Source organism: Bubalus bubalis, chromosome 24, assembly GCF_019923935.1.
Source record: "Bubalus bubalis isolate 160015118507 breed Murrah chromosome 24, NDDB_SH_1, whole genome shotgun sequence".
Taxonomy (NCBI): Eukaryota; Metazoa; Chordata; class Mammalia; order Artiodactyla; family Bovidae; genus Bubalus; species Bubalus bubalis.
This window is the reverse complement of record NC_059180.1, coordinates 20,185,265-20,206,640: the sequence shown is the minus strand read 5'-3', so window position 1 is coordinate 20,206,640 and position 21,376 is coordinate 20,185,265. Positions and strand designations below refer to the sequence as shown.

Sequence of the window (21,376 nt, the reverse complement as noted above, 5' to 3'; positions counted from 1 at the left end):
CATGGAGTCAGAATTAGCTCCTTCTCTGCAACAAAACCAGGAGAAATGGAGATTCAAGTTCATCCCTCCCATGAGCAAAAGAGAGCAAGAAGATAGTAGAGGTATTATCAGAAGGGGGACCCCTTCCAGGGCCCAAGATTGGGTTCCTGTCTAACACTCAGAAATGAATTGTCCAAGGAGACATACATGCTGACAAAGTAAGGGAATTTATTGGGATGGGGTGCTCAGGCAGAGGGCAGTATGGTAAAGGAACCCAAGAGAACTTCTCTGCCACGTGACTTGTAGTCTCAGAGTTTATGGTGGTGGAGTTCATCCTTCAGGTTTTCTCTGGCCAGTCATCTTGCATGAAACTGAGCAGGACACTGTGGGGCTCTGGGCATGGAAGCCTTTCTTTGTCCCCCACTTTTTGTTTGTAGGAAACAGGTTTCAGCCCCCATTACCTTCACTGAGTTCCAAAGGGAAGGTTCAAATCATTGCTAATCAAGGAAGGAGGAGATGCATGACAAGGGAAGAGTGGTCAAGAAATAATAGTGCAGCTCGGGGACAGTGTCCTGGTTCTGCCTCAAGGAATACACAGAACAATCTTTGAGCTCTTCTGCAGAACTAAAACCCACCACAAATGGAAGATGTTAACTACTTATGAAACATTCTTCATTCCAGAGAACCACAGTTTGATAACCCTGAGAACCTCATCAGGAGAAGCTCATTAGGAGATACCACCTGAGGCCAGATTAAAGGAATGCAGGCCCTGGACACACCCTGGTCCTTATCAACAACCCTGCCCTTTGGACCATTGCTATAAAACTCCTCACCCAACCTCCCCCAGGTTGGAACACACAGTTCTGAGGGCATTAGCCCTCTGTGTTCCCCTTTCCTGGCAAAGCAATAAAACTACTGTGCCCAAAGCTCTGTCTTTGAGATTCAGTTCAGCACGAGGGTACACAGGCCAAGTTTCAGAACTACCTGTGCCTGTATTTGATCTGATTCAAGGTCTGTCCTAACAGTATGTGTATCTCAAGATGTGTGTAGTCAAGATGTTTTCCAGCATGAGAGTTTCTGGGAGTTTGACAGGACATATTATATCTTGGCATCTCCCTCCCTCCTTTTGGCCCCTCCCAAATTCTTCTGGCTGACAGTAGCTTGTCAGTTGCATATTCTTTATCAGAACCTCCTGTTGTGAGATAATTCAGGCAGACGGTTATTATCCTGCATGGCCAGAGCAGGTCATTTTAGTCAATGGTTCCCTAATGGACGGATAGCAAATTTAAAGAAAAGGATACTTGATGACATTACCAGTCTTCAGAGTGGGGAGGAAAATAGGAGAAATTTAGGGGACAGAAAACGTCCACGTCTTGGTGTACCACCCATCCATTGTTGACACGCCTCCTTGAAAGCCCACATTGCTATCCATTCAGTGTAGAATTCATTGTGACCTCAGTTGTCACGATGCAAAGTCAAGGCAGCCCTTCAAGCAGTGACAGCTTCAAGGGAGTGCTTCCAGTTAGAGACCCACCAACCATCCCAAGGAACCAAGCACCTGAGAAGTTCTGCTTTTATCCATCCCAGGGATTTACCCAAGAGTTGTTTTCCTCCTTTGAGCCCATGAGAGCTTTTCTTTCACTTTTCCAGGAAGATGGGGTGATTCACCCTTTAAAGGTACTTGGATTGTTCCTAGGAGATCCCGCAGTCACCTGGAAGCTTCTCCTTAAAGACTGTGAGTCCTTCCACTTCCCACAGAATAGAGCTTGATTTCCCCCAGAGGGGCCCAGAGCATCACAACACAAAGACTCATGAGAGATAGCATGACCTTCTAGGGCATGTTAGGGCAGAGAAAATGACCTTAATTTCTGGCATGGCCCCATATGCTGCATGCATCAAAGCTGGGTTCTCATCAGAGACAGTCATGGTGTGTTAGGATTTCAGTTAGGGCTTCCGGGGTGATCCAGTGGTTAAAAAATCCACCTGTCAATACATTGGACTTGAGTTTGATCCCTGGTCCAGGGAGACCTCACGTGCCATGGAGCACTAAGCCCATGCACCACAACTGCTGAGCCGGTTCCTTAGAGCCCATCCTCTGCAACAAGAGAAGCCACCGCAGTAAGAAAACCAAGCATTGCAACAAAGAGTAGTCCCCACCTGCTCCAACTAGACAAAGCCCAGTAGTAGTTCAGTCCCCCAGTCGTGTCCAACTCCTTGCGACCCCATGGACTGCAGCCAAAATGAATAAATAAATAAAACTAAAAAGAAAAGATTTCAGTTGCCTGGCAGGGACTTTCCCTCACAGAATCCATCCTCTCTGCCCTTCTAATAGTATGGAAATTGTTTCATTTGCCAACAGGAGATAAACAACTAATACAGAAACCAGACTGGGAGAGGGCAACAGATGTAATTTTTTTTAAAGTCCAAACACAAATGCTTAAATCTCCAGAAAGTATTCCTCTCCTTTGTCCATGAATACTCCCTTTATGTTATTATTATATTATGTATTATTACTCTAAAGCCTTCAACTGTGTGGATCACAACAACCTGTGGAAAATTCTTAAACACATGGGAATACCAGACCACTTTACCTGTCTTCTGAAAAACCTGTATGCAGACCAAGAAGCAATAGTTAGAACCGGACATGGTACAACAGACTGGTTCAAAATTGGGTCAAGGCTGTATATTGCCACCTTGCTTTTTTAACTTCTATGCAGAGTACATCATGTGAAATGCTGGGCTAGATGAAGCACAAGCTGGAATCAAGATTGCTGGGAGAAATATCAATAACCTCAGATATGTAGATGCATTGCCCTTATGGCAGAGAGTGAAGAACTAAAGAGCCTCTTGATGAGGGTGAAAGAGGAGTGAAAGGCTGACTTAAAACTCAACATTCAAAAAACTAAGATCATGGCATCCAGTCCCATCACTTCATGGCAAACAGATGGGAAGAATGTAGAAACAGTGACACACTTTATTTTCTTGGGCTCCAAAATCACGGTGGATGGTGACAGCAGCCATGAAATTAAAAGACACTTGCTCCTTGGAAGAAAAGCTATGACCAAACTAGACAGCATATTAAAAAGCAGAGACATCATTTTGCTGACAAAGGTCCACATAGTCAAAGCTATGGTTTTTCCAGTAGTCTTGTACAAATGTGAGAGTTGGACAATAAAGAAGGCTGAGCACCAAAGAATTGATGTTTTTGAACTGTGGTGTTGGAGAAGACTCTTGAGAGTCCCTTGGACGGCAAGAAGATCAAACCAGTCAATCCTAGAGGAAATCAGTCCTGAATATTCATTGGAAGGACTGAGGCTGAAGCTGTGGCTCCAACACTTTGGTGACCTGATGCAAAGAGCCAACTCACTGGAAAAGACGCTAATGCTGGGAAAGATTGAAAGCAAAAGAAGAGTGCGACAGAAAATAAGATGGTTGAATAACATCACTGACTCAATGGACATGAGTTTGAGCATACTCTGGGAGACAGTGAAGCACAGAGAAGCCTGGCATGATGCCGTCCATGGGGTTGCAAAGAATTGGACATGACTTAGCAAATGAACAATAACAATCATTATACATTAATTATATTAGTTACAATTACATTAGGTTTTTTTTTTTTTTTTTTTTTACATTAGGTTTTAACTATAACATTATATAGTATTTTTCACATGCCCCTTCCTCAACCCAAGCTACCCCTCTCCCAGCCCCTCATAATAATAAAACCCCATGAGATCCAGGCTGGTCTCACATGTTACAAAATGAGCCATCTCAAACGTCTCCTGAATATGAAGAGATGTCTCCTTGGCACTTTCTGCTGGTGGAGAAGGTAAGCTTTGATACTTTCTTCTAGTTTTCCAAGTGGTAAGAAGGAAGAGTCCTGGTCCACAGATGAGGGGTGCAGGGAAAGGAGGCTTGTGGGTATCTCCACCTCAGGCAATGGCTTATTATCTCCTAAGGTTATTGAAATCAGATGTGAGGTTAATTTCTCTTTTGTAAACCACTCCCATTTAGGCTAACTGAGAAATGTACTTGTCTCTTAAGAATTGACCTTGACCTTATCCCATGAGAAGTAACAAACCTGGCCTTATTATGTTAAAGGCATAGCAAACCCTCTTTTGTCTTAGGTTTTATTACAACGAAGACCCATGTTTACTGAAAATGCTTCTACTTACCCTCCAGAACAGTTATTCTTAATCCTGGCTAAGCATTAGGCCCAGTTTAAGAGCTTAAAAAAAAAGAAAAAAAAAAACCCTATTCCCTATGTATAAATTCTAAACATACACCTGCCCTATGTCCCAGCAATTCTACTCCTAATTATATGCTTAAGAAAAATGAGTGCACTGATGGAAATTTTTGGTGTGTATACCAAAAATATGTATAAAATTCATCATATTTCATTATGTTAGCCAAGAATTGAAAACAACCAAATTTCTATTGGAAATAGGATGGATGTACATGTTGTGGCATAGTCATTCGATGGAATAAATAACTGCTGACCCTCACAACATGGATGAATCTCACAGACCTGTTAAGGGAAAGAAGCTAAGCTCCAAAAGACTGCATGCTACATGGCCCCATTTCTATGAAGTTCAAGAACAGGCAGAATGAACCTCAGGTGTTAGAAGTCAGGATAGTAGTGCCCTATCCTAGGACAGGGAGCTTTCCAGGTGGCTCAGTGGTAAAGAATCTGCCAGCCAACGCAGGAGGCGCAAGAGATGCTGGTTCAACCCCTTGGTCAGGAAGATCCCTTGGAGTAGGACATGGCAAACCACTCTAGTATTCTTGCCTGGAGAATCCTACAACTGAGCGCACACACAGACATCCTGGGGTGGTGGGAGGAGTTACTGCCTGGAAGAAGCATGATGGAGTTTTCAGCAGTAGCCGGAAAGTTCTACGGCTTCATCGAGGTGTTAGTATAATACATGGGTATATATTTATGTAAAAATTCATTGGGCTGAAAACAAGATTTGTAAATTCTACTGTAATATTCTATATGTATATATGTTAGTCACTCAGTCATGTCTGATTCTTTGCAATCCCATGGACTATAGCCCACCAGGCTCCTCTCTGTCCATGAAATTTTCCAGGCAAGAATACTAGAGTGGTTTAAAAATAAAATAAAATTTAAAAAAATAAAAAGAAAGAAAGAAACAAACAAACAAAAAAAGAATACTAGAGTGGGTTGCCATTCCATTTTCCAGGAGATGGGTCTTCCTGACCCAAGAATGGAACCTGGGTGCATTTTGGGCAGATTCTTTACCATCTGAGCTACCAGGGGAAGCCTTGTGATATACCATAACTCAACAGAATTTTTTATAAAATAAGCAAATTTACATAAAATACAAAATACCTAAGCCAGTACCCACTTTCCCTGAGAGTCTGATTCAGTTGAATTTTTGAGTAGGACCAAGACAAGGGGATATTTTAAGAGTCCCATAGGGATTATTTTTCTAGCTTTATTAGGATATAACCAGCATAGAACATTGTATAAGTTTAAGGCTTACACCCTTATAGCAGAAAGTGAAGAGGAACTAAAAAGCCTCTTGATGAAAGTGAAAGAGGAGAATGAAAAAGTTGGCTTAAAGCTCAACATTCAGAAAACGAAGATCATGGCATCTGGTCCCATCACTTCATGGGAAATAGATGGGGAAACAGTGGAAACAGTGTCAGACTTTATTTTGGGGGGGCTCCAAAATCACTGCAGATGGTGATTGCAGCCATGAAATTAAAAGACGCTTACTCCTTGGAAGGAAAGTTATGACCAACCTAGATAGCATATTCAAAAGAAAGACATTACTTTGCCAACAAAGGTCCATCTAGTCAAGGCTATGGCTTTTCCAGTAGTCATGTATAGATGTGAGAGTTGGACTGTAAAGAAAGCTGAGCACCAAAGAGTTGATGCTTTTGAACTGTGGTGTTGGAGAAGACTCTTGAGAGTCCCTTGGACTGCAAGGAGATCCAACCAGTCCATCCTAAAGGAGATCAGTCCTGGGTGTTCATTGGAAGAACTGATGCTGAGTCTGAAACTCCAATACTTTGGCTACTTCATGCAAAGAGTTGACTCATTGGAAAAGACTCTGATGCTGGGAGGGATTGGGGGCATGAGGAGAAGGGGATGACAGAGGATGAGATGGCTGGATGGCATCACCGACTTGATGCACATGAATTTGGGTGAACTCCAGGAGTTGGTGATGGTCAGGGAGGCCTGGCGTGCTGTGATTCATGGAGTTGCAAAGAGTCGGACACGACTGAGCGACTGAACTGAACTGAACTAAAGGCTTACATAATGTTTATATATATTTATATATGCATATATATGTTGCAAAATGATTGCCTCAATAAGGTTAATGAACACATCCATCACCTTGTGAAATAAAATTCCTATTTTATAGCAAGACAAGAAAAATTTGAACATAAAAAATGTTCTCTGCCCTTTGATTTCCTCTCTACTGCCCTACTGGGCACTGTGCGCCTGCATTACACATCGATCAAAACTTGCCATCAACAGAAATACCTGCTCAACCATAAAGAGCAGCATTCTTCCAGCACCAACAAGACAACTCCTTAAAAGATAGCATGCCTTCCCAATCTTGTAAGGAGTCACATGATGCTTAGATTGTGTAAACTGCCAATAATATGTCATTTAACACACAGCCTTCTGTCTCAAAAAACTTATATAACTGTGCTTTGACTTCTAACAGGGAGAATAAAACTTCCTGAGAGGCTCTTCCTAGGTTATAATCCTCAGTTTGACTTGAATAAGATTTCCCATTTCTTTCTTAGTTTGATTAATTTTTCACCAACAACCTCATGCAGTTACGATTGTGTAATAGGGAACAACCTTTGTATTCTATTACAAGGTAATCACTAACTTGTTGCCCATAAGCTTAAATTATACACAATAGCCCAACTCTGGGAACCCTGCATCCCAGACAATGAGCATTAAGCTAAAATACCTTTATTTACCTCACAGGAAACATCCTGGCAAGGTTCACCTGTGAATGACTGCAGGAAGGAGGAAATTAACACATTCCCTCTGAAGGCTGGTTGGAACCAGGAAAAGCTTGACTTTACTCCCTCCCCTTTTGAGGCAGGAGTTAGATGCTCCTCCCCGCCCCCCCACCCCCCTCCCTCACCCACCCCAACACAGTAGATACTCCAAGAGGAGAAGAGCAGGACAATCAAGGGAGGAGGTAGGGTCCTGCCCAGATAGAAAATAAGAGACCACATATTTCTCATTCTCAAAGTTAGGAAACCTCCCCAACTACACATGCAGAGGAAGACTCCTTGGAAGTAAAAAGGGAGAGTGATGCTAAGTGATGCTAACTTCCCATAGGCCTCTTCAGTAGAATTCATCTTGGCTAAGAGGTGTGTGCTACATGCATGGGAGCATCCTGAGATATACCAAATACGGACTCTGAACCAGGCAAATCAAAACGATTGGCCAAAGGAAACCAGGAAGAAATGCCCTATATGCGTGATTTAAACTGCCATGAAAGCATGACTCTACCTCTCTGAGTATGCCCATGTGTCTGTCCACGCTACTGTACTCTTTTTTCCTCCTAATAAACACTTTACTTATTTCTCTACTTTCTGTCATCGTGGAAATTCTTTTTTTGCAAAGCTGAAGAGCAGGGGCCTTGTCACTGACCATGTCTAGTGGCTAGGATTCAGTGGTCTCTCTGCTGTGACCTGGCCTCATTCTCTGGTCAGGAATCAAAGCCCTGCGTCAAGCTGCTGCCAGCCAAGGCCACCTGAGATCAACTTTTAGAATAAAAGAAACCTAAATTCTAACTTAGGCAAGATGGTTCTTTGGGACACCAGTCTACCATCTTCTCAGTCTGCTGGCTTTCTGAATAAAGTTGCTATTCTTCACCCCAGCAACTCGAATTTCAATTCACTGGCCTGTTCTTCATTGAGCAGTATGAACTTGGACTCAGTAAGACGGGCGTGTGTGTGTTTGAGAATTATTAAGATCTCGCTTAGCATCTTTCAAATAGACAATACAGCATTGTTAACCATAGCGACATACTGAACATTATGCCAGTCTTTTATACAAAGACTGCTTTGAGAATACTGTCCCAGAAGAGTGGACCTATGCTCCTCTAGCTTCTCTCTGACCCTGTGGATAACCCTCACAATTATGGGGAAAAGGGGAGAATATACTGGCACAAGAAATCTGGTTTACTGGACTGAAGCAGACGACAAGGCCGTAAGGCCTAAGGAGAGCCTCTTACTCCTCCATGTTCCAAATCTAATTATTTAGGCAATGCAATGCATGAGGAGGAAACCTATCCCAGGAGGCCAACCCCAGAGCTGAAATCTTGTGTCTCAGATTGAACCCAGACAAAGCCCATGTTGGGTCTGGAACCCACGGTCTTTTAGCTGAGATCACATACCTGGTCTCAGGACTTAATGAAGCTCAGGTTCTTGATGTTGCATCACAAAAAGATATCAGTGAGACACACAGTGGTAGGTAAGAAGTGGATTTATTTAAAGAGAAACACCTTCCACAGACAGTAGGCCATTTTAGAAGGCAAGAACAGCCTTGAAATATGACATGGTTTGTTTTTATGGGCTAGGTAATTTCATAGGCTAATAAAGGGAGGATTATTCCAATGATTTGGGGGCAGAAACAGAGATTTCCAGGAATTGGACCACTGCCTATCTTTTGGTCTTTGATGGTCAGCCTTGTAACCATCGTGGTGGGTGTGTCACTTAGATTATGCTAATATATTACAGTGAGTGTATAATGAGGCTTGAAGTCCACTGGAAGTTGAATATTTCACCATCTTGGACCTAGTTGATTCTAACCAGTTTTTGTCATGTCCTATGCCTACCGGGATCCAGCCCCGGTTGGATCCAGGGGGTCCCTTGGGAGGATGGCGTTGGTGAAAAGGATAGATAAAAGGAGAAAGAGACAGGGAAAGAATTTTGCAGTTAAGAAAATAGAGGAGAGAAAAGAGGCTGATATTCCTTGGTTTACACAGAAAGCCAATAAAGCCCCAGCACAGGACTTGCTCTGTTCACATAGGCCGCAGACGCCCTCTCGAATAGCTGAAGGTGCCCCACCCTGGGCACCTTCTCGAGTGGGTCTTAGAAGCCCAGGCAGGAAAGTGAACGCAGAGGGCCCCTGCGCTCCATGGAATCAGCCTGAATAGGAAAAGGAAAGAGAAAGAACGACATGGGGAGACCAAGCTTTGGTGAGCAAGGCCCGCACTTTATTTTCCAAAGTAGTTTTTATACCTTAAGTTGTGCATAGAGGATAATGGGGCGGGGAGGGTGTGGAGTCATGCAAGGTCAGCAGTCCTTGATCCTTATCGAAGCCAGGCTTTCTTTCTGCAAACCTATCATATGCAAAAGTTTTAGGTGATTTACATCATCTTCTGGCCAGGAGGCCTGTTAACATTTTATGACCCTTTCTTCAGAAAACTTATTTTTCTCTAAAGGTGATTATTCTAAAGTCAGGCGCCACCCTCCAAAAGCATTAGACAAAGTTGCATTCCTATAGGGCAAAAGTGTGGTGGGCTATAACAAGAAAAGAATTAACTCAAGGGTCCAAGGTTACAAACATTAAAGCTACTACTTACATTTCTATACACCAACTATATTAATCAATACACTCTCAGGGACACAGTAGGTAAGGGATATGGAAATTTGGCAGCAAGCATTAGCTCAACAAAGAAATCCTCTACTAGTTCTATTTTAACAGTTTTAACTCTCTGAGAAGCTCTGCATTGTTAGAATATCTTAAGCTTCCTGTGCCTCTCGTGGTTGGGAGGCTGTGAATCTGAACAAACCTGTCAGGCAAGCTAGAAAGTCATCAGAGGGGTTTGAATTGAAACACTCCTATTATGCCCAGGAGACTTATTAACTAGAGTTTTAAGTTGATTTTCTTCAGAGAAAGGTGGTCGGGGATAGCCCCCGTTAATGTCAGAAGAGTTGGTGAAAGTCGTAAAATAGTAAAACAGACAGATTCTGGTTTTGGGGTAGATGCTCAGGCAGGCCCAGAGGGGCACCCCTCGAGTTCTGGCTCGCCTTGCCCACCAGAACTCTCCCACATGACCTTGTCATGGGTGGGGACTCCCGTGCTGGCTCCCAGCATATGCCTATGTTGAAGATGGTGAAGAACAGGGAAGCCTGGCATGCTGCAGTCCATGGGGTTGCAAAGGGTCAGATACAACTGAGCGACTGAACAACAAGATGGCCATGTTGGGCTTCTCAGGTGACGCTAGCAGTAAAGAACCCGCCTGCCGATGCAGGAGACATAAGAGACTCAGGCTCAATCCTTGGGTCGGGATGATCCCTGGAGAAGGGCAAGGCAACCCACTCCAGTATTCTTGCCTGAAGAATCCCATGGACACAGGAGCTTGGCAGGCTACAGTCCACAGGGTCGCAAAGAGCCGGACAGGACTGAAACGACTTGGCACGCATGCACACTTGGCTATGTCATTCTTATAAATAAGACTGTGCTGTGCCCCCTTCCCTTGTTTTGGAGTTATTTAATCTTATTGTTGCATGGGAAAGTAGAAAGGCCCTGAAAGAGAAGAACCAGCCTACCAAGCTGTAGTTCTTGCTTCTCCAGTGGTTCCCAACCTTGACTGTCCAATCAAATCATGTGGGGAGCTTTTTAAAATCCCCATGCCAATGCTGCATTCCAGATTCTCTGGGGGTAGCCCAGGCATCAGTATTTTATAAGGCTTCCCAGATGATTCCATTGGGAAGCCAAGGTTGAGAACCACTATTCATAGCCATAGGCCACACCCAGGCACTGAAGCACAGTGATCTTGGCCACTATCCGAGAATCTGACTCAATTCCGTTAGCACTGCCTTCTCCTAAAGGGAGATGGGGGCTGGAATAAGGAGGGATTGGAGACCTCCTCCCCTCACTGGCTCTGGGGAAGGCACTATACTGGGTGTCCTGCAGCTTGAATATAAAGACTTTGTCAAGGACCTGCAGTCTCTCAGCTGGAGGACACAAACCCCACCAGCCACTTAGTGGACATGAAACTTCTTCCTCTGTGCCTGACTGTTCTAACAGTCAGCCTGGTTGTGCTGGGATCCACGTTTTCCAGAATCGCCCTCCCTGAATGGTTCCAAGTTAGAGTTGACCATTTTATTGAATGTTCACCGTGGTGAGAGAGAGATGTTGCCAGGTTTCAGTTTGCCCCGGCTCTGCTCTGTATGCTGCATCCAGCCCTTCTCCTGAATGCCCCCCGGACCTGCTGACCCACAGTGACCCCATCACTGCCACATGCTTCACTGAGCACGCGCAGAGGCAGCAGCTAAAGAACCAACAGCTTCCCTCGGGTTTCTGCACCAGCTCTTCTGTGGTCTCACTACTACAGCCGGATGTGGCCAGCTTCCGGGCTTTCTGACAATCTCTGACTCATTCACCCGTGTCCTTGCTCCGAGTGAGTGCCTTTGCTGATTCCCCCATGCCCTGTTTTGAACTCTTAATTCCCCAGTTCCTCCCACAGTTGGCTAAAGTCAAATTCTTTTAATCCCTGGTAACCTAACATTCATCATGGTTCTGCTTTTCTGATTCGACCCTGATGGATACAGCACAGAAGGGCAGGGGGCACTGTCCAGGATGTTGGAAATGTTCTAAATCTTGATCTGGGCAGTGATTACACGAATACTGTATGTATACATGTTTTTAATTAATTAAACCTTATTCTTAAGACATTCACATTTTACCATTCAAATGTGCAGCTAAATGCATGCGTGCGTACATGCTCAGTCGAGTCCAACTCTTGGACTGTAGCCTGCCAGGCTCCTCTGTCCATGGGATTTCCCAAGCAAGAATTCTGGAGTGGGTTGCCATTTCCTCCTCCAGGGGATCTTCCTGGCCCAGCGATCAAACCCAAGTCTCCTGCATCTTCTGCATTGACAGGCAGATTCTTCACCACTGAGCCACTTTGGGGAAGCTATGCATCTCAATAATTTTTTTTAAAGCGTGGCTTAAGACAGTAGTCCCCAACCTTTTGGGGCACCAGAGACAAGTTTCATGAAAGATAATTTTCCCATGGACCAGTGGAGGAGGGATGGTTTCAAGATGATTTGAGCACGTTACATTTATTATGCCTTTGTTTCTATCTTTATGACAATAGCTCCACCTGAGGTCATCAGGCATTTGATCCTGGAGGCTGGGGACCCTTGGCTTAAGAGACTTTATCAGCCAAATAAAGCAATTAAAGCAGAAAGGTAGATTGAGGGCAAACCCATTCAGACACCCGCCTGGGCCACAGACGCCCAGCCCCAAGCTTGCCTGCTCACCTCCTCCCAGGCCCCAGCCTATCTCCCTCTCTGCTGCCACTGCTGAATATGCATCAGTCCTTCTAAGGACTCCTCTGCCTGCTGGCTTTGACAATAGCAGATCGTGATTACAAATGGCTTTAGACTGAAGAAAGAGCTTTGGTCTTCATTAAGGTTTATTTGTGACTGTTCCAATGCTGGTTTCTGAGGCAGAGAAAGAATGCCGATGTAATTAGGCCTCCTAATTGCAGCCGTCGCTGATTGCCTGTATTAAAAACATTTGAGGAAGTGTAGCAATTAGAGCTTCGGGAAATATTGTAAAACAAAGTGAAAAGAGGCCTCCAAGTGAAAGGACGCAGAGAGGCAGCCATGAGCCCCCTGCCCGGCTGGAGTGGACCCCGAGTGACCCTGGATGGCTGAGCCTGTCACCCCCAGGCAATGACCGCAAGAGTCTAGGGAGATAAAGGCATGTTTCCTCCAGTCACCCTCTACACGTGGCTGAATTAACCTGTGGAGAGATAGTTTGCAAACAGGATAATAATGCCAGGCACATATTAATATACATATATAGGCATTTGCTGGCTAAATCCACACAAGAAGCTACAGCATTGTTTCCATTGAAGTTGAAGAAACTGAGGTCCCAGGGACTTGCCTGGTGATCCAGTGGTTAAGGGTTTCCCAGGTGGCTCTGTAAAGAATCTGCTGCTAATGTAGTAGACACAGGAGACACAGTTTGGATCTCTGGGTCAGGAAGATCCCCTCGAGAAGGAAACAGCAATCCACTCCAGTATTCTTGCCTGGGAAATCGCATGGACAGAGGCGCCTGGCAGGCTACACGCACATCAGTGGTTAAGACTCTATGCTTCCACGGCCAGGGCTGTGAGTTCAATCCTTGCTCAAGGAATTAAGATCCTGCATGCTGCTCGATACAGCCAAAAGAAAAAACACCACCAAAAACAAACAAAAAAACGCTCCTGAGGTCGTCACTGAAGAGGAAAATAGAAAACTTTTCAAGGTCATGTACACAGGTGTCAGATCCCAATTCAATGCACATGCCCATAGCTAATACATAATTCTGTGTCTTTCTCATTCCCAATGAACTGGTTCCTCTCACCATCGGCACCCCAGCAAGGCAGGCTTGCTTATGAGTTCACACCATCCCCTCCCAACAACCCTTTATCACGTCTCCTTCAAGAATCTCTTCCAACCATCAAACCAGTTAACAAGTCCTCTTGCTCTGCTAGACCTCCTTCATGCTCCCTGAGAATGAGCTCTTGGAATTTTCTAAACTCCTCTTCCCAGGAAGATGAGAGATCCAAGGTCTTTCATCTGTCCCTGAATTTCTACCTCAGAGAATTCAAATCGTGCTCGTAGATCATCTCCAAAAGTCTCCAATCACCAACTAAAGTTTCCTTTTGCTCTGTCCCCAGGGTGCTCCACTATGCTTTAACGGGAATGTAAGTAACATGAGAGAAGAGATTTGGGGCCTGTTTTCTTTCCTGCTGTAAACCTGGCACTTAGAAGAGTAACTAGTACATAGTAGGTGCTCAATACATGTATGCATGCCTGCTGAGTCGCTGCAGTGGTGTCTTACTCTTTCCAACCCTATGGACTGTAGCCTACCAGGGTCCTCTGTCTATGGGATTCTCCAGGCAAGAATACTGGCGTGGTTTACCATGCCCTCTTCCAGGGGTTCTTCCCGACCCAGGGATCAAACCCACATCTCTTAGCATCTCCTGCATTGGCAGATAGATTCTTTACCACTAGGGAAGCCCAATAAACAATCACCAAATGAATGGACACTTTCTTTTATCCAACCAGAAATACATCCTCTACATGTCTAAGCATCCCTTGGTACGTGGTACTGTCTCAATTGCCAGAAATGCCTTCTCTGTGTTCCTTTGTATCCAACACTTTTCCTAGAATCATACCTTCATGCCTTTCAGCCTAGCCCAGATGGATTCATATGGCCGCTCCTTTAGCCCAGAAAGCATTTTTATTTCTCAAGCCTGACGTATAAGAAGATTACCTCTATGTCACAGGTCCAGTGCCACCCTAGACAAAGTTGTTCTCAAGCTCACTTGTGTGGACCCTTTAAGAGGAGGCATTTCACCTCACCTTGTACTATGTCCATCAGGAAACAAGATTAAAACTTTACATCCATCTCCTAACTGGTACTGTCACCGCCCCTCACCCCCGCAAGAAATACTGGTCCATTAAGTAAGGAATGCTAATTGCTTACTCATCTCCTACTCACACTGATGACAGACTTAGTTAAGGGTTCTTCTTAAGGCCCATTAAAGGGAAGCCTGTGTGGCAGGCTTCTGCGTTGCTTGGAGAGACTGCACATAGATGCTTAGGGGGTGGAATAGGGTGAAAATCAGGAGGTGCAGGTGAATGAGGACACAGATGATTCGGGGAGGAGGGTGGGCTGCTGATAAAAGTGCAAGTAACAGAGACCAAGTGACTCAGAGACGGCTTTGCTTTTTAAATCTCCCACTAATTATTTATGTATTTATTTAAAGATTTTTTTCACATGGGCCATTTTTAAAGCCTTTATTGAATTTGTTACAGTATGTTAATTTATTTAATTGGAGGATAATTGCTTTACAATATTGTGTTGGTTTCTGCCATGTATCAACATGAATCGGCCAGATGTAGAGAACACATCTGGCTTGTGGACACAGGGGGGCGGGGGGGAAGGAGAGGGTACAATGAATTGGGAGAGTACCATTGAAACATATACATTGCCATATGCAAAACAGATAGCCAGTGGGAATTTGCCGTATGACGCAGGCAGCTCAAAGCCAGTGCTCTTGCACTACAGTATTGTTTCTGTTTTGGGTTTTTATTTTTTGGCTGTGAGGCATGTGGGATCTTGGTTCCCCAATCAGGAATCCAATCCACATTCCCTGGGAGCCTAAGTGCTCAGTTCAGTTCAGTTCAGTCGCTCAGTCGTATATACGACTCTTTGCGACCACATGAATAGCAGCACGCCAGGCCTCCCTGTCCTTCACCAATTCCTAGAGCTTGCTCAGACGCAGGTCAATCGAGTTGGTGATGTCATCCAACCATCTCATCCTCTGTCATCTCCTTTTCCTCCTGCCTTCAATCTTTCCCAGCATCAGGGGCTTTTCTAATGATTTGGCTCTTTCCATTCAGGTGGCCAAAGTATCGGAGCTTCAGCTTCAGCATCAGTCCTTCCAATGAATATTCAGGACTGATTTCCTTCATGATTGATTGGTTTGATCTCCTTGCAGACTCCTCTCAAGGGTCTTCTCCAACATCACGGTTCAAAAGCATCAATTCTTTGGTGCTCAACTTTATGGTCCAACTCTCACATCCATACATGATTACTGGAAAAACCAACTAAATGGACCTTTGTCAGCAAAGTAATTGCTCTGCTTTTTAATATGTTGTCTAGGTTGGTCACAGCTTTTCTTCCAAGGACCAAGCGTCTTTTGATTTCATGGCTGAAGTCACCATCTGCAGTGATTTTGGAGCCCAAGAAAATAAAGTCTGTCACTGTTTCCATTGTTTCCCTATTTGCCATGAAGTGATGGCACTTATATACTCATTATATAAGTAGCATATTAAAAAATTCCTTTGGAGATTGGCTATTATGACACATAGAATATAAACACCTCTATCTGTTACCCCTAAACCCATGAAACAAATTCATAATGGCACAGGAAAGCAAGAAAGTTACCATCATCAGATGGTCAGAAATTTTAAGTCAAAGATAAAGCTTAGAAGGGACTTCCCTGGTAGTCCAATGGTTAAGACTCCATACTTCCAAAGCAGGGGGTGCAGTTTTGATCCCTGGTCAGAGAACTAAGATCCCATATGCAGCATGGTACAGCCAATAAATAAATACATTTTTTAAAAAAGCAGAAGTTGGGAAATAGACAACATATACACTACAGATAAACAGAACTAGAGGATCATCATCACAGCATTTGCAAGAGAATCACTAGAGAAGGAAGGAATATATGGAGATAAACTCCAAGCTCAGAGGCAAGGGAAAGAAGCGTGGCCCCAGGAGTACTTGTCAAGGTGATTAACTGGAAAGATACAACAACTATGTCAGGTCTCTGAGAAGATAACCAGGTAAGAACACTGAGAAGTAAGATGAATTTTAAAAGTCCCATACGTGGATGTAAAGTATCAAGAATAAAGAGAAAAATCCTAAAATTTTCCAGAAAGAAGAAAAAGGTCACTTAAAATCACTGTCCTTTGTCTTCCTCCCACCTGTTTTTATTTTTAAACGAAGGAACTTTAGATTTTTGAATATGTATGAGTACAGGATGAAGGTGTAACAGATATGGGAGGGCATAATTCATATAGCAAGAACCTGCTGAGATGGCTTACATTGAGAAATTCTTCTTGCCCTCTAAAATAAGGAAGAAAATCCTAAGGATGGGTGGAGAAGAACTCAGTCTCAGGATAGATGGTCAGAAAATTAAGGAAGGTTATGCTCTGGTAGCCTCTGTTCTTTTTATTTTGAACAGTTACTGTGCGTCAACCACTGTTCTTAATGTATCATTCCTCATTTGAATCTCAAAACAATCTGCACACAGATTGGGGAAAACCATAGTAAATATATCAAAGGAAGAGTATATGAAATATAGTTTAAACATCTATCAATTAACAATGAAAATCAAACAACTCAATTTTTTAATTAATTAATTAATTTTATTTATTTTCACTGTCTTGGACCTTTATTGCTGCATGTGGGCTTTCTCTAGCTGTGGCGAGCAGGGGGCTACTCTCTAGTTGATGTGCACAGACTTCTCATTGCAGTGGCTTCTCTTGTTGCAGAACATGGGCTCTAAACACACAGGCTTCAGTAGCTGTGGTGTATGGATTTAGTTGCTCCATGGCACATGGGATCTTCCTGGACCAGGGATTGAACCCCTGTCCCTGGCACTGGCAGGCAGATTCTTAACCACTGGGCAGCAGGGAAGCCCCTAAACAACTCCGTTTTTTTAAATGAGCAAAAGTCATGAACAAAATTCACAGGAGGAAATATATAATAACCAACAAGCACATGAAATGATGCTCAGGATTGTTAGCCATCAGGCCAATGCCAAAGCACAGTGAGATACCGCTTCAAACCGATGAGAATGGTAAAAATCATGTGCCGACAGGAATATGGAGCAACTGGAATTCTCATACATTGCTGTGAGAATGCAGAGTCATGCAACCATTTTGAACTATTTGGAAATTTTTTATAAAGTTGAAGATACATTTATACATGCATGTGTGTTCAGTTGTGTCCAACTCTTTTGTAACCCCATGGACTGTAGCCACCCAGTTCCTCCATCCATGGAATTTTCCAGGCAACAATACTTTCTTGCCATTTTGTTCTCCAGGGGATCTTCCCAATCCAGGGATTGAACCCACATCTCCTACATTGACAGGCAGATTCTTTGCCACTGAGCCACCTGGGGAGCCCAAAGATACATCTATATGACCCAGAAATTCCATGCCTAGGTATTTATCCATGACAAATGAAAACATACTTCTATTAAAAGGCAAATACACAATTGTTCATAGTAACCTGGATCATAATAGTGGCCCAAACTGGAGACAATTCAAAATGCCCATCAAGTGGAGGACATATTTCAAATTGTAGTATGTTCACACAATGGGATACTACCCAACAATATTAATAAAAAAAAAAAAAAGTAATAAACCACTGACACCCACAGTAGCATGGATGAATCTCAAAAACACCAGCTGAATACAAGAAAGTAGTTACAAAAGAAAACATGCTGCATGGTTGTACTTACATGAAATCTAAGAACAGGCTAAACAAATATATAAGGACAGAAAAAACAGATTCACTTAGAAAGAGGTACAAGTGAGTTTTCTGGGGTGATGGTAATGCTTCATTTCTTATTTTCAGATGTTTGTTACCCAAATGTATACAATAGTTAAAATTCATCAAAGTAAACACTTGACGAGTACATCTTAGTGCCAGGAGCCAGAACAGGAGTCCTCACCCATGACAAAGTCATGCGGGAGAGTTCTGGTGGGCAAGGCGAGCCAGAACTCAAGGGGTGCCCCTCTGGGCCTGCCTGAGCATCTACCCCAAAACCTGAGCCTGTTTGTTTTATTGTTTCACGACTTTCACCAACTCTTCTGACATTAACGAGGGGCTATCCCCGACCACCTTTCTCTGAAGAAAATCAACTTAAAACTCTAGTTAATAAGTCTCCTGGGCATAATAGGAGTGTTTCAATTCAAACCCCTCTGATGACTTTCTAGCTTGCCTGACAGGTTTGTTCAGATTCACAGCCTCCCAACCACGAGAGGCACAGGAAGCTTAAGATATTCTAACAATGCAGAGCTTCTCAGAGAGTTAAAACTGTTAAAATAGAACTAGTAGAGGATTTCTTTGTTGAGCTAATGCTTGCTGCCAAATTTCCATATCCCTTACCTACTGTGTCCTTGGGAGTGTATTGATTAATATAGTTAGTGTATAGAAATGTAAGTAGTAGCTTTAATGTTTGTAACCTTGGACCCTTGAGTTAATTCTTTTCTTGTTATAGCCCACCACACTTTTGCCCTATAGGAATGCAACTTTGTCTAATGCTTTTGGAGGGTGGCGCCTGACTTTAGAATAATCACCTTTAGAGAAAAATAAGTTTTCTGAAGAAAGGGTCATAAAATGTTAACAGGCCTCCTGGCCAGAAGATGATGTAAATCACCTAAAACTTTTGCATATGATAAGTTTGCAGAAAGAAAGCCTGGCTTCGATAAGGATCAAGGACTGCTGACCTTGCATGACTCCACACCCCCACCCGCCCCATCATCCTCTATGCACAACTTAAGGTATAAAAAATACTTTGGAAAATAAAGTGCAGGCCCCGCTCACTGAAGCTTGGTCTCCCCATGTGTTCTTTCTCTTTACTTTTCCTTTTCAGGCTGACCCCCTGGAGCACAGGGGCCCTCTGTGTTCACTTTCCTGCCTGGGCTTCTAAGACCCACTGGAGAAGGTGCCTAAGGTGGGGCACCTTCCGCAATTCGAGAGGGCGCCTTCGGCCTACGTGAACAGAGCAAGTCCTGTGCTGGGGCTTTATTGGCTTTCTGCGTAAACCAAGGAATATCAGCCTCTCTTCTCTCCTCTATTTTCTTTAGTGCCAAAGTCTTTCCTTATCTCTTTATCTATCCTTTTAATCGCCGACGCCGTTCTCCGGAGGGAATCCCTGGATCCAACCAGGGCTGGACCCCAGTATCTTAGTTTATATATATTGTGCTTTACTTTAAAAATAAATATTTCAAAACCCTGCAAGTTGGGTTTTACAGGTGAAACACAAAAGTTCAAAGAAATCAAGATACCAGCCTACAATCACAGAGTGAGTGAGTGGAATGGTGGAGTTATAATTCAAAGACATATCTGACTGATTCCAAAGGCCATGAACCATCCTAAAACCACTATATTAAACCATTCCAAAACTCTTCTGCTAAGGCAATTAGGCAAGAAAAAATAAAAGGAATCCAACTTGGTAAGGAAGATGTGCAGCTATTTTTATTTGCAGAAAATATAGAAAATTCTTAGGAACACACACACACAAACTATTAGAACTAACAGATATGGCAGCATTGTGTAATATGAGTAATACATAAACTAATCAGTTGTATTCCTATATAGTAGCAATGAACAGTACAAAAATTAAGAAAAATCACAAAAATTAAAATAGCCTCAAAAAGAATAAAGTACTTAGAAATAAACTTAACAAAAGAAGTGCAAAACTTGTACAGTGTAGAACATTACTCAAAAAAAGAAGACCTAAAGAAAGGAGCTGCTGCTGCCGCTGCTGCTAAGTCGCTTCAGTCGTGTCCGACTCTGTGCGACCCCATAGAGGGCAGCCCACCAGACTCCCCCGTCCCTGGGATTCTCCAGGCAAGAACGCTGGAGTGGGTTGCCATTTCCTTCTCCAATGCATGAAAGTGAAAAGTGAAAGTGAAGTCGTTCAGTCGTGTCTGACTCTTAGCAACCCCATGGACTGCAGCCTGCCAGGCTCCTCTGTCCGTGGAATTTTCCAGGCTGGAGTGGGGTGCCATTGCCTTCTCCAAAAGAAAGGAGAGACATCCTATATTCACAGATCAGAAGACTTAATATAGTTAAGATGGCAATATTCACCAAACTGATCTATGGATTTGGCAGAATCCCTATCAAAATTCCAGCAGTCTTTTTGCAGAAATTGTCAGAATGACCTTAAAATTCATATAGAAATTCAAGGAACTCAGAATAGTCAAACAATCTAGAGAAAGAACAAAGCTAGAAGACTCAGAACTCCTGGTTTCAGACCTGCAACAAAGTCACTATGAAGACAGTGTGGTACTGGCAAGAGGGTAAGTAGATCAATGCAACAGAACTGAAAGGCTAGAGAAAAATCCTTACATTTGTAGCTGATTGATTTTCAACAAGATTGCCAACACAATTCACTGAGGAAAGAAGACTTTCAACATATGATGCTGTGACGGAATGGATATCTACATGCAAAAGAATCAAGTTGGACCCAATTCACACCACATAAGAAAATAAACTCAAAATGGATCATACCTAAATGCAAGAGCTAAAACTATAAAACTTATAAAGAAAACACTGGAGTTAATCTTCAATACCTCAGATTAGGCAGTGGTTTCTTAGCTATGACAGGAAAAGCCAAAGTAATAAGAAAGAAGTAGATACATTAGACATCATCAAAATTAAAAACTGTGTGCTTCAAAGGACACCAAAAAGAAAACAAAAAGACAGGAATTCCCTAGTGCTCCAGTGGTTAGGACTTGGCACTTTCATTGTCAAGGGTCCAGGTTCAGTTCCTCGTCAGGGAACTAAGATCCTACAAGCTGCATGGTACGGACAAAAAGAAAAAAATAAAATAAAACACACACACACACACACACACAAAGACAACCCTTAGATTGGGAGATACTTGGAAACATCTGATAAAAAAAACTTGTACCCAAATGATATAAAAAACTATTACTACTTAAAAATAAAAACCCAAATAACCTAATTTTAAAGTGGACAAGGGTATAAGTTTGACAGGAAAAGATTAGTCATTAGGCTTTGCCAATCAAAAACCACAGTGAGATATCACAAAATATAAAAGAGAGACAATCA

At 43.1% G+C, this 21,376-nt stretch overlaps 1 long non-coding RNA gene across 1 annotated transcript; it reads right to left on the bottom strand.

The window, feature by feature from the left end:
• Positions 1-187: 187 nt before the first annotated feature.
• Positions 188-4,696, bottom strand: LOC123331551. The gene is made up of 2 exons (XR_006548247.2): positions 3,728-4,696; positions 188-2,074 (listed from the first exon to the last, which is right to left on the bottom strand). It is a non-coding gene; the product is annotated as an uncharacterized LOC123331551 (long non-coding RNA).
• Positions 4,697-21,376: the final 16,680 nt, after the last annotated feature.